The following is a 15,481-nucleotide window of genomic DNA, read 5'->3' on the forward strand; positions in this document are numbered from 1 at the left end:
CACTCATGACCAGTTCATTAGTAATTGAGAGTAGTACTCCTTGCATAGCATGTTCATCATTTTTGCACTTTTGTGACATTCAATTTCTTGTCAAATGCATACATTCGGGTTTGTGGTTGGTGTCACATGCAGGGAGGTGCTTTCAAATTTCCCCTTTTCCTTATATTTTTCACCCATTTAGCTCCACTTAAGCCAATACTTGCCTTTTTGACCCATTAGCTACATCCCAAACTGAGCCTGCCTCGTCAAGCTAGTTCAGTATGTCTTTTGTGGTATGATTTTTCGTCTGCAGTTTAGCCCGTATTTTTTTGTATGGAGTTGATGTAAATAGGGGAAGGAGAAAAAGAAAGAAAGAAAGAAAAAAAAGAATTGAAAAAGAAAAAAAAAAAAAGGAAAAACGTGAAAGAAGAAGAAAAAAAAAATTGAAAAAATGAAAAAAAAAAAAAAAAGCTGATTTACGTGAAAAAGAAGAAAGAAAAGAAGTTTGAAAAATAATTGTTTTGTTTCATTTGATTCATTTAGACGTTGTTAAAAAGGAAAGTTTGTGACCGTCTAACTCCTCCATTCTTATTCCATATTTTTGAGGAGATTGTGTATGAGTTTAGTAAGCTGTGTGCCAAATGAAGGACACTTGTACTCTATTTTTCAGTCAGTTGAGATTCGGATGGTTTATTATGGTCCTGTTAGGAACTAGCCTGACGCTTTTACCTCCACATTACCTTAACTTGTTTTGCCTTTTCTCACCTGAACCTCACTATTCCCATATTATTTGTAAGCCCTCGGCTGTGACGGACATTATTGGTTGGAGTGTGTGCATTAGTACTTGAATTGTCTTTCATTTTTGTTGCATGCATGCTATGTAGGTCGCAGTTAGGTGAGTGACTGTCTTTCCTTCTCTCTTTTACATATAACATTCACCCTTTGCTTCATGAGAGAAGAGTGACCACGAGGGAGTCCGATTTTGTTGGTCTTGCAAGGTCGATAGGTTGGCTATATTTCTGAACAGCTTATAACTCGTTTGCGTATTGACTGCTTAGCTATAACTGTTAATTTTTGTTGCATTAAATTGGTTCAAGTAGACAAGTTAAGCTAGCTCTGAGTTATCATTTCCGTTCCATTAGTTGCATTTTAATTTACTCGAGGACGAGTAAAGGTTCGGTTTGGGGAGATTTGATACGTGCATATTGTATAGTCTTTTTAGCCTATTTTAGCACGTATTTCCATGTATTTTTGTACTGTTTATATAGTATTATGCCCCGAATTGGCTACTTTGGTTCGTTTTGTCCGTTTTGTAGAAATGAACGCGAAAGTAGTGGAATCGTACCATTTTTCGTCTTTTTGCATGCATTTAGAGGAGATGGGATTTTCCAAAGTGAGATACTGCATTGGAATGCGTTAAGGCACGGTTTACGAGGGAGTCGGTGACGAGTTTAGGCTGATTTGAAGGAAGAAGACTCGATCGAGTGGTTTTATTACTCGATCGTGTGGTTTTTATGGCCTCATTTGACCGATCGAGCAGTTATTTACTCGATCAAGAGGAGCTGAAAAGAGAGGTTACTCGATCGAGTAACTATTTACTCGATCTAGTAGATTTTATGGTGTTTTGCTCGATCGAGTGGATTTATTCTACTCGATCGAGTGGTTTCTCCTGGCGTGGGCTTTAATTAGCCCGTAAGCTTGTTTTAGCTTTTGGACTTAGTTTATTTTCTATTTAAGCATTACGTTACTAGGTCATTAGAAAACTATTCTATTATCATCGACACTTTATTTCAGTTTTTCATCTACCATTTTCATCCTTCACTGTAACTTTGCTTTCGGGATTATTTCGCTTGGATTTTGTCGTTCTTTACGCCGGATTCGCACGATTGTAATCTATTTCTCCTTTCTTAATAATAATCGCTCTATTTTTTACTTTAATTGTTTGTTTTACTTCATTTAATTTCTGCCCTAATTCACTTTTATGCAATTTAATTATCGTTCTAATATGTTGAATGCTGGTCATTTATCTGCTGTTAGTTTTGATAATATTAATAGCGATATGAGTAGCTAAATCTATTTCATGTTAGGATTAGGGGATCTTTGGTAGAAATGTGACGATGTAGTAAATAGGCTAGATGAATTACTTGTGAGATTCTGTCACCATAGCAATTTAACTGTATTTTTACCGACTTAGTTGAGTGCACGCTTCTGAGTCACCCTTTAATCTGGCTAAATTTAATCCTGGATCGGAAGATTGGACTAAATAGGCCTACTATGAACAGTAGACTACTCTGACGAGGACGGAAGTTAAGTTAGTGGAAGTTTAGGGTAGAAAGTGGACCGGAAGGACCTTTCCATATGCGTCTCGCATTAACTTGTCTAAGTTGTTTAAAGTTGAGTCACTGGACTACCGTAGTGAACTGAAATCCTGACATGTCCCTTCTCTATCTGATAGTTTAATTCTATTTTCTTACCTTTATTGCACTTATCTCTGCTTCTCTTTCATTTAAATCTTTTAGTTTAGAAAACCAATTTAAACACCCTATCCCCCCCCCCCCCATTTGTGACCAAATAGACGGAACTCGACAGATATCTTGCCTCCCTGAGGAGATCGACCTGACTTCCCTAGCTATATAGTTAGTTTAGTTAGTTTATTTTAGATAGGTACACGACAGACGTATCACTCTCCATGCTAACCCACCATCTGTCAAAGTCCTCAACCACTTGGTGTCAAGAATGTACTCACGATTCAAGGTAGGCACCTGTTGGATTCATTAATCTTATAAGTTTACATACTCATATATGAATTAATTTATTTAGTCATAAAATAAATACAAGACCTTATGCATGCAAACTTAATAAAAAGAGATGGAAAAACGGTTTCTCACCATCTTATTTTCGGCCATTTGGGCACCAACAAGTTCTCCTTCTTGTTAGTTCTTGAGCTTTGCAACAATGGATGAACAAGGTTCAAATTTGAACCTCTCCCAAAATCATATACCCAAGGTGTTACTCTTAATAATTAATAATATTATGAACTAGTAATATTATTAATCTGGATTAAAATTGACCCAAAATATTTATTTCGTTCTCCTCTATTTCGGTTTAGAGGAGAGAATTTTTGTGGTTTTTCTTTCTCTAAAATGTTTCACAAAATGTAGAGAGTAAAATGAATGAATAATACACTACTAAAATAGCAATACATGTAGTGTAAAAATAAGAGAAAACTCTTTTGTTTTTCTCTATGAAAAACCGGGTGGAAGGAAGGTTTTCAGGCCAATGCATGATGCTCATTTTCTTCCCAAGAAAATAGGTTTGCATGGCTATTATTAGGTGGGTAATCATTTTGTTTTTAGACATTTAAAATATAAAAACACAACCTTACTACTCCCTTCATTAAAACCGGTTATCCCATAAAATGGTAGTCCATTTTATTTTTGTCATTTGTCAATTGTGACATATGTGACATGTTACAAGACATGTTACATTATAATGCATTTTTAACATATTAAAAATCATCATATTAATTAAATATGTCACATACAAAAATAATTAGTAATTCACAATTACTTGTACCAAAATGGGTCATATAATTATAAACTACAACAACTTGTATTTATAATAAATTATTCATTCCGATTCAATTGTTTCGTAACCAATAATTTAATCTAAGTAATAAAAAAATTTGATTACTTAGATCGTAACTCATTTAATTGAATTACAATGAGTCACGTCAATTTTTACTCACAAAATCATCCGTCAATTTTAAGCAATTTAATTAACCCGTATTGACATACGATTAATTAAATAATCAATTAAGAGCGTCACCCTTTAGGTATGACCTAAGGGGATCAACTGATCACCACCGTCGCACGACAGTAATGTCAAACTCTAGTCAGCCAATCATTACCGATATGTGTTGACCAGTTGACTGTAAAATATTACATCCCACATGTATTCTTAAAATGAGATTTAAACATGTGATCATTATGATTAGAAACCGGTTTTTCCATCACTTTTTATTAAGTTTGCATGCATAAGATCTTGTATTTATTTTATGACTAAATAAATTAATTCATATATGAGTATGTAAACTTATGAGATTAATGAATCCAACAAGTCAGAGCCTTAGGTTGTTTGCATGCAAATCGGTTTATGGTTTTTCCGAGTTATAAGATTAACATACAAAACTAATTAATTTGGTTTATGAAGATAAAACTAAAGATAACTTTGAATGTTAAAAGATTCTGGTCCTAAGTGATTTTTAGGACATTTTAGTTTATTTATGGATTTTATTGTTCATTTTATATATTATTGGGATTAAAATGTGATTTTTATGATAAAAATGTCATTTATGGACGAAAAATAGCTAAACTTCGAATTGTTCAGTGGTTTTTGGATATGTTTTCACATATATTATCTACTGATGGCCTGTTAATTTTCATTTTAAAATAAGTTGTTTTGCAAATATGAATTTTTAAGTTAAAATCGTATTTAAATGGGTAAATAGGTTAATATGAGTTATATTTCGAATTTGATCATAGAAATTTAGTATGTTGTCACATGCAATTTTACAAGATGTGTATAAAATATTTGACTATAATGAAGTCTTTATGCATGATTTATGAATTTTTGATAAAAAATCACATAAATAGTGACTATAATTAGTAATAATGCTAAAACATACTTCATGACTAAAGGAAAAATGTCACATGTTGCATTTTATCATATATTTCAGATCTAAAAGTGAAAAGTTGATTAAAATATTTTTCTCATATTTTTATGGTCATATTTGTTAAAACTGATAAACCGCAACATTGTTTTTCTCGATAAATTTTCGAAATTTTTAACCTTAGTTTTTGAATATTATGAGTGTCATGGTATTTTTCCAAAATGTTCATAAGTTTAAATTTCAAATTACGAAATTATTTGAAATTTTTATAATTTAATTTTAAGTTTATAGCATAATTTTATATTTTTGGGTCCATTTATGAACAATATTAAGAAATCAAGTTTAATTACTGTCAAACTGTTAGTGAAGACTAAGTTTTGAGTCCTAATATGGTTAGGGTAATTAACTTCTACATAAATATTAATTTATGTAATTATTGTGATTTTAACAAGTTATAATCACGCAAATCCATGAAAACCGATAAATATACGATATTGGCTCTTAAAAGGCGATTTAGCATAAAATTAAGCATGTTCATACATATTATAATGCTGCATTTTATTTATGAATGTCATTTTAATTTTATGTAATTTTTGAATTATATAATATTACTTAGTATGGCCTTAGTTTTAATTGGTATTACCCGAAATGTATAGGAATATCGATTCGGTTGTAATTATTATGATCTCGTATCACCGTTTTGTAATTTAATATATTTATTTTTATTTTATTACAAATGCATAATAGGAAATTATGTAATTCATTTTATAATTTAATTATTCCGGAGTTCCTTGAAGACGGTGCCATTCGAGAAGACGGTCCATCAATGAAAGTGTTGCCTTGAAGTGCGTGCCAAGAACGAAGTTCAAGGGACCAAAGGAATTGGTTTTCGAATTTGTAATAGTTTATTAGATTTACTATTTTAGGAAGGCCATACTAGGATTTTATTTTTATGCTTTGCATTTTATTTATATGTTGCATGCATCGCTAAATCGCCATAACTAAACATGCATTTTAAATCGAGTTTATCGACCGTGTCAATTACAATTATCGTAGTTCACCGCTTTAGTTCATTTAAAACGTGATAGATAATAAATTGCCATGACCTCTCGCTAAAATGAACAATTGAGAATTAGCCTTACCAAAAAGTAGAAACCATGAAAACCTATTTCGTGAGGGAGTGCGCTCGGCCACACTGGGGTACAAACCTTGTTACGTAGGGGAAGTGGGTGATAAATGTCTATCTACCTAATTCATGTTGATAAGGGATGAATCAGCTACACCGTGCCCAAGTTAATGTGAATTTGGATCATGGACACATTTATTCGAAATTTGGGTTGAACTCAACAAAAGTATTCTCGACCATAACCGGATGTGTTTTGGGCTAAAGATAATTATTAATGTAATTTTATCGACCAAGAGTTCTAAAAGTAGAATCGATTAAATAGTTAATCCACTGAGTTATATTGATAAGGGATGAATCGGCTACACCGTGCCCAAGTTAATATGAATTTGGATCTTGGAATCATTTATAATAGTTGGGTAGAGGTCACTATATAAATGCTCATATCTTGTTAAAATTATTTACAAGTATGATTAAAAAGACAAATGTTAATATTTCCTTTTCCTCCATACTTGTAGTTCATTACAATGAATCCATCGAACGCTACTACCCCGATAACTATTGAGTCTTGCCACAATGTTTTTGACGACGTTTGCTTCAACAATGATTTCGACACTACTAGAGAACTTCATTTTGGGATAGGTTCGGATGGAAACATAAACTTCATCACTTCTTCTAGACCACCTACTACTACAAGATCTTTTGTGAGGCGGTCTCAGGAACACCGCCTCATAAAATCTATAGGATCTTTATCTTTGGAAGAGAAATATGCCAAAACTAGTGGGAGCTCAAGCAATCAAGCTCTTCCTTCTAAGGGCAAAAGGTTCAAGAAGGAAAAGAAAGGGAAAAACTTCAAGCAAGTTGAAGATGAGTGTCATTATTGCTATGGCATGGGACATTGGCTTAGGAATTGTCCCATATATTTGCTAAATATAAGGGAAGGAATCATCGTTCCAAAAGGTAAAATTCCTAAGGAAATTTATGTTATTGATGTAAATTATACTTCCACTACGACATGGGTACTGGATACCGGCATTGGTTCTCACCTTTGTAATCATTTACAGGGGTTAAGAGACGTGAAGAGGCTTAGCAAAGGAGATGTGGATCTACGCCTTGGAAATTGCGCTCGAGTAGCGGCCGAATCCAAAGGAACTTATGTATTGGCTTTGCCTAATGGATTTGAGTTGTATTTACATAATTGTTTTTATGTGCCTACACTTTCTAAAAACATTATTTCAATCGCCATGTTAGACATGGACGGTTTTTGTTTTGTCATTAAAAACAATCGTTGTATTATTTCAAGGAACGACTTGGTTATAGGCCAAGCTCCTTCCATTAATGGCATTTACATTTTAGAAACCTCGAATCCAACTAAAGACATCTACAACATTCAATCAAAGAAACTCAAATCAAGTGATCCAAATGAATCGTTCATTTGGCATTGTCGATTAGGTCACATAAACGAGAATCGCATCAAAAGATTCATTTCGACTAATGTGATTACACCATTTGATTATCAATCATATGGAAGATGCGAATATTGCCTTCTAGGCAAGATGACTCGTAATCCTTTTAGCGGCAAAGGAACACGAGCTAGTGAACTATTGGGACTCATACATACCGATGTGTGTGGACCAATAAGTATCACCGCTCGAGGAAATTATGACTACTTCATAACCTTCACCGACGACTTGAGTAGATATGGTTATATCTATTTAATGAAGCATAAGAGTGAAGCTTTTGAGAAATTCAAGGAATTTCAAAATGAAGTAGAGAACCAATTGAACAAAAGGATAAAAGCACTACGATCCGATCGTGGTGGAGAATATCTTAGCCATGAATTCGATTCACACTTAAAAGGTTGTGGCATAATATCACAAATATCTCCACCCGGAACACCACAACTCAATGGTGTTGCCGAAATAAGAAATCAAACCCTACTTGATATAGTTCGATCAGTGATGAGTCGAACCGAGCTACCAAACTCGTTTTGGGGATTTGCAATTCAAACCGCAATTAGATCTTTGAATAATAGTCCCACGAAGACAACTGAAAAGACTCCATATTAGATGTGGACGGGAAGGGTTCCTAATATATCCTATATAAAGATTTGGGGATGTGATGCTTACGTCAAGGCAAAGACCAACAACAAGCTTGCCCCAAGATCCGAAAAATTCATCTTTGCAGGTTACCCCATAACCTCTCGAGGATATTACTTCTACAAACCTCAAGAAAACAAAGTCTTTGTGTCTTGCGAGGCTGTCTTCTTAGAAAGAGAATTTATTTCTAAGAGACAGAGTGGGATAAATTTTGAACTTAATGAAGTTCAAGAGCCACAAACCGAGGTTGAGACGCAAGAAGATGTTCCTTCGTTGTCTAGTGCGGTGTCCCTCCTCCACTTAGAAGAACGGGCCGAGTTACTCGCCATCCTGATCGATATGTGGGACTTATCGAAGAAGATGGAACACTCGATGTGTTGCTTTTATAAAGTGACGAGCCCACCACCTACAAAGCCGCAATCTCTAGTTCAAATTCCTCCTTATTGCTTGAAGCCATGAAGTCCGAGATGGATTCTATGCATGAAAACCAAGTTTGGAACTTGGTGGATTTGCCTAAAGGGGCAAGACCTCTGCAACGCAAATGGATTTTCAAGGTCAAGAATGGCATAGAAGGACATGATGATGTCTACAAAGCTAGGCTAGTGGCAAAAGGATTTACCCAAGTCCAAGGTCTTCATTATGATGAAACCTTCGCCCCCGTAGCCATGCTGAGATCCATACGAATTTTGTTAGCAATTGCCGCATTTCATGATTATGAAATATGGCAAATGGATGTCAAAACCGCTTTTCTAAATGGGCATTTAGAAGAGGAGGTGTACATGATACAACCCGAAGGTTTTGTTGATTCTAAAAATCCTAACAAAGTATGCAAACTTAAGAGATCAATTTATGGACTTAATCAAGCATCAAGAAGTTGGAATCATCGATTCGATCATGTGATAAAAGAGAATGGTTTTACTCGAAGTGTTGAGGAACCATGTTTATACATGAAATTTAGTGGGAGTAATGTTGTGTTCCTAATCTTGTATGTCGATGACATACTACTCATTGGAAATTACATTCCGATGTTGTCTTCGGTTAAGAAGTGGTTAGGTAACCACTTCCAAATGAAGGATTTAGGAGAGGCACAATGCATATTAGGTATCCGGATCCATATAGATAGATCCAAGAGGATATTGGCACTAAGTCAAGAATCTTATGTTGATAAGATTCTTCGACGTTTTAGCATGGACAAATCCTAAAGGGGATTGGTACCTATGGTAAGTGGGACAATATTGAGCAAGTCTCAATCGCCCTCCAAACCCCATGATGTTGAACGCATGAAGTTGATCCCTTATGCTTCCGCTGTTGGATCAATCATGTATGCCATGATATGCACACGTCCTGATGTCTCGTATGCCTTGAGCATAACGAGTAGATATCAAGGAAATCCAGGTGAGAGTCAATGGATAGCCGTCAAGAACATCCTTATGTACTTGAGAAGAACTAAGGATTCTATCTTAGTGTTTGGAGGAGACACCGAGCTCCGTGTTAATGGTTACACGGGCTTAAGTTTTCAAACGGATAGAGATGACATGAAATCACAAGCTGGTTTTGTTTTCATGCTCAATGGTGGTACTGTTAGCTGGAGAAGCTTCAAGGAAGCTGTGACTGCGGATTCAACAACGGAGGCTGAGTACATTTCTGCATCAGAAGCTGCCAAGGAAGCTGTATGGATCAGGCAATTCACGGAAGGTCTAAGAGTAGTACCTATCGCCAATGATCTCATCACTCTCTATTGTGATAATAGTGGGACGATCTTCCAAGCCAAAGAGCCAAAGTCTAGTAATAGATCAAGACATGTACTTAGAAAATATCATGTAATTATAGACTTCATTGAAAGAAAGGAAATTGTGATATTTAAGGTTGGGACGGATGATAACATAGCTGATCCGCTCAACAAGCCTTTATCGCAGACTAAGCATGATGGACATGTTGCGTCTATGGGACTTAAAGGCATGCCAGTTTTATGTTAGATTTTGATATGAAATAAAAGAGTTCTTTTATTTGCTCATATGCATACTCACATTTGTCTTTTATTTTTCCATTACTTTGTCATATTCAAATGGGTTCTGGAGACAAGATTGAACCCCATTAAAGTGAACTAAATTGACATAGTAATCGTCCATAGTCACTTATATGAGGTGACGTCTCGAAGTAACTAGAGTCTGATGCGATTGATGGCAAGTTCAAGTGCCAAAGAGTCATATGAGAATGACTAGTCGATCACATAGGCAGACTGTTAGGAACACTTTGTCGGGCTAATGACTGCTTATAGAGTTCTGGCAAATATATATAGCCTGGTCGTGGCGAGAGCTACTATAGTATTCTAATGAGTCGATTCTTTTTACTAAAGACTGTTCGCCTAAGGTGGCACAGTTTCAGATTAACTTTGATTTATGTTACTACGACCTTCGTAAATGCGGTCAAATGGACATATTTTGGGTTATGATGGCTGTGGCTAGTCGAAGGGGATAGTGCGGTAGGAATTGTCCACCCCTTATCAGGGTTAAAATAATATCTCAGGCCCACTCGAGGATTAATGAACTGGAAATGCGTGGCCACGCTCGGAAGGTATCTATGGTAGATAACTCCGGTCAATCAGTTATTCTCCAGATCGAGGAAACCACACTCGATATGATCACTTGCAAGTACGACCTGAAAGACACCTTGCATTGAGTGGGAGATAGTAATTGGACAAGAGAATTGGTGACGCACACTTGTCGAGGACAAGTGGGAGATTGTTGGAATAAGTGTCCTCTGACAATAATGCGATCACAACTGTCGATCATAATGATCACATGTTTAAATCTCATTTTAAGAATACATCTGGGATGTAAAATTTTACAGTCAACTGGTCCACACATATCGGTAATGATTGGCTGACTAGAGTTTGACATTACTGTCGTGCGACGGTGGTGATCAGTTGATCCCCTTAGGTCATACTTAAAGGGTGATGCTCTTAATTAATTATTTAATTAATCGTATGTCGATACGGGTTAATTAAATTGCTTAAAATTGACGGATGATTTTGTGAGTAAAAATTGACGTGACTCATTGTACTTCGATTAAATGAGTTACGGTCTAAGTAATCAAATTGTTTTATTACTTAGATTAAATTATTGTTTACGAAACAATTGAATCGGAATGAATAATTTATTATAAATACAACTTGTTGTAGTTTATAATTATATGACCCATTTTGGTACAAGTAATTGTGAATTACTAATTATTTTTGTATGTGACATATTTAATTAATATGATGATTTTTAATATGTTAAAATTGCATTATAATGTAACATGTCTTGTAACATGTCACATATGTCACAATTGACAAATGACAAAAATAAAATGGACTACCATTTTATGGGATAACCAGTTTTAATGAAGGGAGTAGTAAGGTTGTGTTTTTATATTTTAAATGTCTAAAAACAAAATGATTACCCACCTAATACTAGCCATGCAAACCTATTTTCTTGAGAAGAAAATGAGCATCATGCATTGGCCTAAAAACCTCCCTTCCACCCGGTTTTTCATAGAGAAAAACTAAAGAGTTTTCTCTTATTTTTACACTACATGTATTGATATTTTAGTAGTCTATTATTCATTCATTTTACTCTCTAAATTTTGTGAAATATTTTAGAGAAAGAAAAACCACAAAAATTCTCTCTTATAAACCGAAATAGAGGAGAACAAAATAAATATTTTGGGTCAATTTTAAGCTAGATTAATAATATTACTAGTTTATAATATTATTAATTATTAAGAGTAACACCTTGGGTATATGCTTTTAGGAGAGGTTCTAATTTGAACCTTGTTCATCCATTGTTGGAAAGCTCAAGAACTAAAAAGAAGGAGAACTTGTTGGTGCCCAAATGGCCGGAAATAAGATGGTGAGAAACTGGTTTTTCCATCTCTTTTTATTAAGTTTGCATGCATAAGATCTTGTATTTATTTTATGACTAAATAAATTAATTCATATATGAGTATGTAAACGTATGAGATTAATGAATCCAACAGCACTGTCGGGGTCAAAGGGGTATAGGCCGAGGAGGCCACAAAGGTAGTCAGTCTCTCCGCCAACCGCGTGGCGATGGCACCACAACTTAAGAAGTGGGTGTCAGACGAGGTCATCAACGCTAAACTAGCACACACTATAGCCGGGGCATTGAAGGAGACTCTCTGAGCTGGGGGGGGGGGGGTGGGTGGGTTAAGATACGCCGCAAGCAACATTACCTCGTGTGAGTTAAGCTTACTCACATCTTTTCGATCTTAAAGTAAACAAGCTAAAACAAGAAGAAAGATCTTCAAAGTGACGTGTTGCACGTAATTGATAAGCATGTTACTAGAGGTGGGAGGTGGCTTGCCGGTAAAGCAAGGCATAAGACTACTGGCTATACACTCAATCAGGATGGCCCTAAGGGCTCCCTTCTCGGGTCTAGAAAGGCCGAGGTTGGTGGTAAACTTGTCCATGGTCATAAAGAAACTGGTGTTCATCAGACGGAACTCAACGGTCTTTTCCACTGCATCATACTTGAAAGAACTCATGAATTCCAAGGTCAGAAAAGCATAGGAATGTTTCCTAAGATGGTACAGCCCGATCATACCCAAGGTCTCGAATATTTGCCTCACATCAGTCTCAATTCCTAGGTCAGTCAAGATGGAAGTATCAATGGAACGGGTGGGTTTCATACGACGTCTCTGTAAAGCAACAAAAGCATCTCTTTGCTGAAAATCAACAAAGACAACAGAAGGGTACTCAGGCACTGCTGGGACCGTAGGTCCCTCACTCCCCTCACCTGCCTCGGACTCAGAAGCCCTCCCCCTCTTACTTTGACGGGTTCCAACACTTGGTCTCGGCATCTGTTTTCAACACATATCTTAGATACACAAACAACATATACTTGCAAACATATAAGCTTTCATGTATAGCTGTGGAAAAGAACTACTATGTACACACTTCCACCAAACAATCCCAAAATTGCAATTATAGACTCTTAATTTATCAGCAGACGGTCTCACAGCTACAACATTATGGCCAAGTATAACATCAATTAACAACCCAACTACAAATTTTAAGGATTAAACTTTCAAAATAGTTCCACAATTAGACATGTTTGACAAAGAGTATGGGGCGAATTTCAGTTTGGGGCACTTTTAAGACGGAGTTTTAAGGCAAAATTTTGAGCAAAAACCATCAAAATCAACTTTAAACATGGTACCCATAACATACATCACCTAATTTTCCCCCTTTCCTATGCAAAAGACAACCAACAATCATTTTAAAATTCCAAACCCTAGAAATTTTGGTACATACATTCCCCCAAATTGATTCGATTTTTGTATATCTAGCATCAATACTCAACAAATTAAAGCAAATAGATCATGTTACAATAATTACAAGCAAAATTTTATGCATATAAACCGAATTTTTTAACAAACACCAACTATTATACATGTTTAATCAATTAAAAACATAGAAATAGGGAGAACATTATTACCTTGGATGATTAGAAAGTAAGGAGGATGAATTAAGCAAAGAACACACCAAGATTCAAGAACCAAAACACAAGGATGAGAGCAAAAGAGAGAGATATGGGAATTTAGGGTTTAGATGAATGAAGAAATAAGAAGAAAATAATAGGGAAGAAGGGATATGAATCCCGTGTAAACCCGGGCACTGTTCACTTACTCGATCGAGTATGTAGGTTAATCGATCGAGTGTCCTCTACTCGATCGAGTTGGAGCTACTCGATCGCGTTTCCGCTGGCAGATCCAACTTTCTCGATGTCATAGCTTCCTAACTAGATCAAATAAGGTCTACTCGATAGAGTAAGTACTCCTACCCGGTCGAGCGAGATTAAAAACAAGGTCAAAAGTTACGGGTTTAGTTAACGTTTCCTGCAAAACAACAACTCGTGTCGATTGCAAATTGAATTTGGAAAACGTCACAAATTATTATATTCATGCACAACGCACTTATTACTACTCAAATGCAACACAACGGTTTCATTCAACCAAGATACATATTACTTCATTCTATGACGGACATTACGCAAAACGATGGACCACACTATTAGCTTACTCATGCATACATCCAACCCATTATTTTACTTCTAATCATACATTTGCAATTTTAACAATACAACTTATAGTTATATCACTCGAATCATTCATCTAACATTAAACTATCATTTATTATCGGAGTTTGTTAATAATTCAATCAAGTCACCACAAATTATCAATTACATTACTCAACTTACTATGCCATATCATGAAAGCATTCAACCATTCATCCATCGCACTTACCCAATACTACTTGAAAAATGTTACAACTAATCCAAACTTACTACTTACTATCATCACCACATGCAAGACTCACAATTCCTTTATAAATCCACACTCATAGAAAGATTTAGAAAACACTATTATCGCCACATCACACAACATTGTTACATACTATAAACAATTCACCACTTCCACTACTTCCATACACACTTCTACTCAGCCACACACTTACACAATTCCTCATCACAACTACACACACTAGCATAAATAAAGACTTCATCACATATATTTCTAACATAACCATTATACACACTAGGCACATAATTCCCGACTTGATATCCCATAACCGATGACTGGCTTAAGCATAATGGGGCCATGATTTTGAAATGAGGGCGCCTACTCACCCAAAATCTAGCATCAGCTGGGGCTCCCAACATACATACACCAGGTTCATTTTATTTGACTCTCTACGTTCATTAGGTTCATTTGTTACAGGTTCCAAAATCGTCTCTCTGATACCACTTTGTAACACCTCCTTATACCAATGAGCCTTAACAAGACCTTCCCTAGCATATAAGGGCGTTACCATCTCGGTTGCCCGAGGACAGTAATAATCAAACGTCGATAAAAGAATGTCTAAGTTATATTACAAACGATTAACAAAACTAACATTAAAATAAATGCAATAATGAGAGAGAAAGCTAGAGAGAGAAAGCTCTAAAATTCTAACCTAAAAGTTAACATTGACGGCTATTAAGGCAACGTAAAATCGTTTTTCTCCTTTAATAATTTCATTTTCTTCACTGAAAAATGCTCAAAAATCACAAAAACATGTTACTATTAGTGGTAGGAGTCATAAACGTCCGAAATTTACTACCTTTGAGGCTCCATTATCCTCTGATGCAAGGAAAACTCGGTCAATGCATGATATTCAGGGTATCCCTGTCTTACAGAAACCTGAAGATGAAGTGCAGGCAGTCACTGAGGAGGATGGTGAGCTACAGGAAGGTTGGATACTTCGCCATGGAGGAAAGGACATGCCTGTTATGCCAACAATCCATGTGGAGGAAGTACCTGAAGAGCTCTTACAGTTTATTCATGATGATATCAATACAGAGGTAGAAATTTGGTCTAATTCTGTTATGTGTTACATTTTGGGTGCAAACCCTCCCTGGGCAATGGTAGAGGATTATAGTTATCATGTCTGGGGTGGGTTTGGTGTTGAAAGAGTTTATTTTCTCCACAATGTGGTCTTTATTGTTAGATTTACTGAAAATGAGGATAAGGAGGCCTTATTACAGTCAGGTTACTATCTTTATG

Source organism: Silene latifolia, chromosome Y (genome assembly GCF_048544455.1).
Source record: "Silene latifolia isolate original U9 population chromosome Y, ASM4854445v1, whole genome shotgun sequence".
Taxonomy (NCBI): Eukaryota; Viridiplantae; Streptophyta; class Magnoliopsida; order Caryophyllales; family Caryophyllaceae; genus Silene; species Silene latifolia.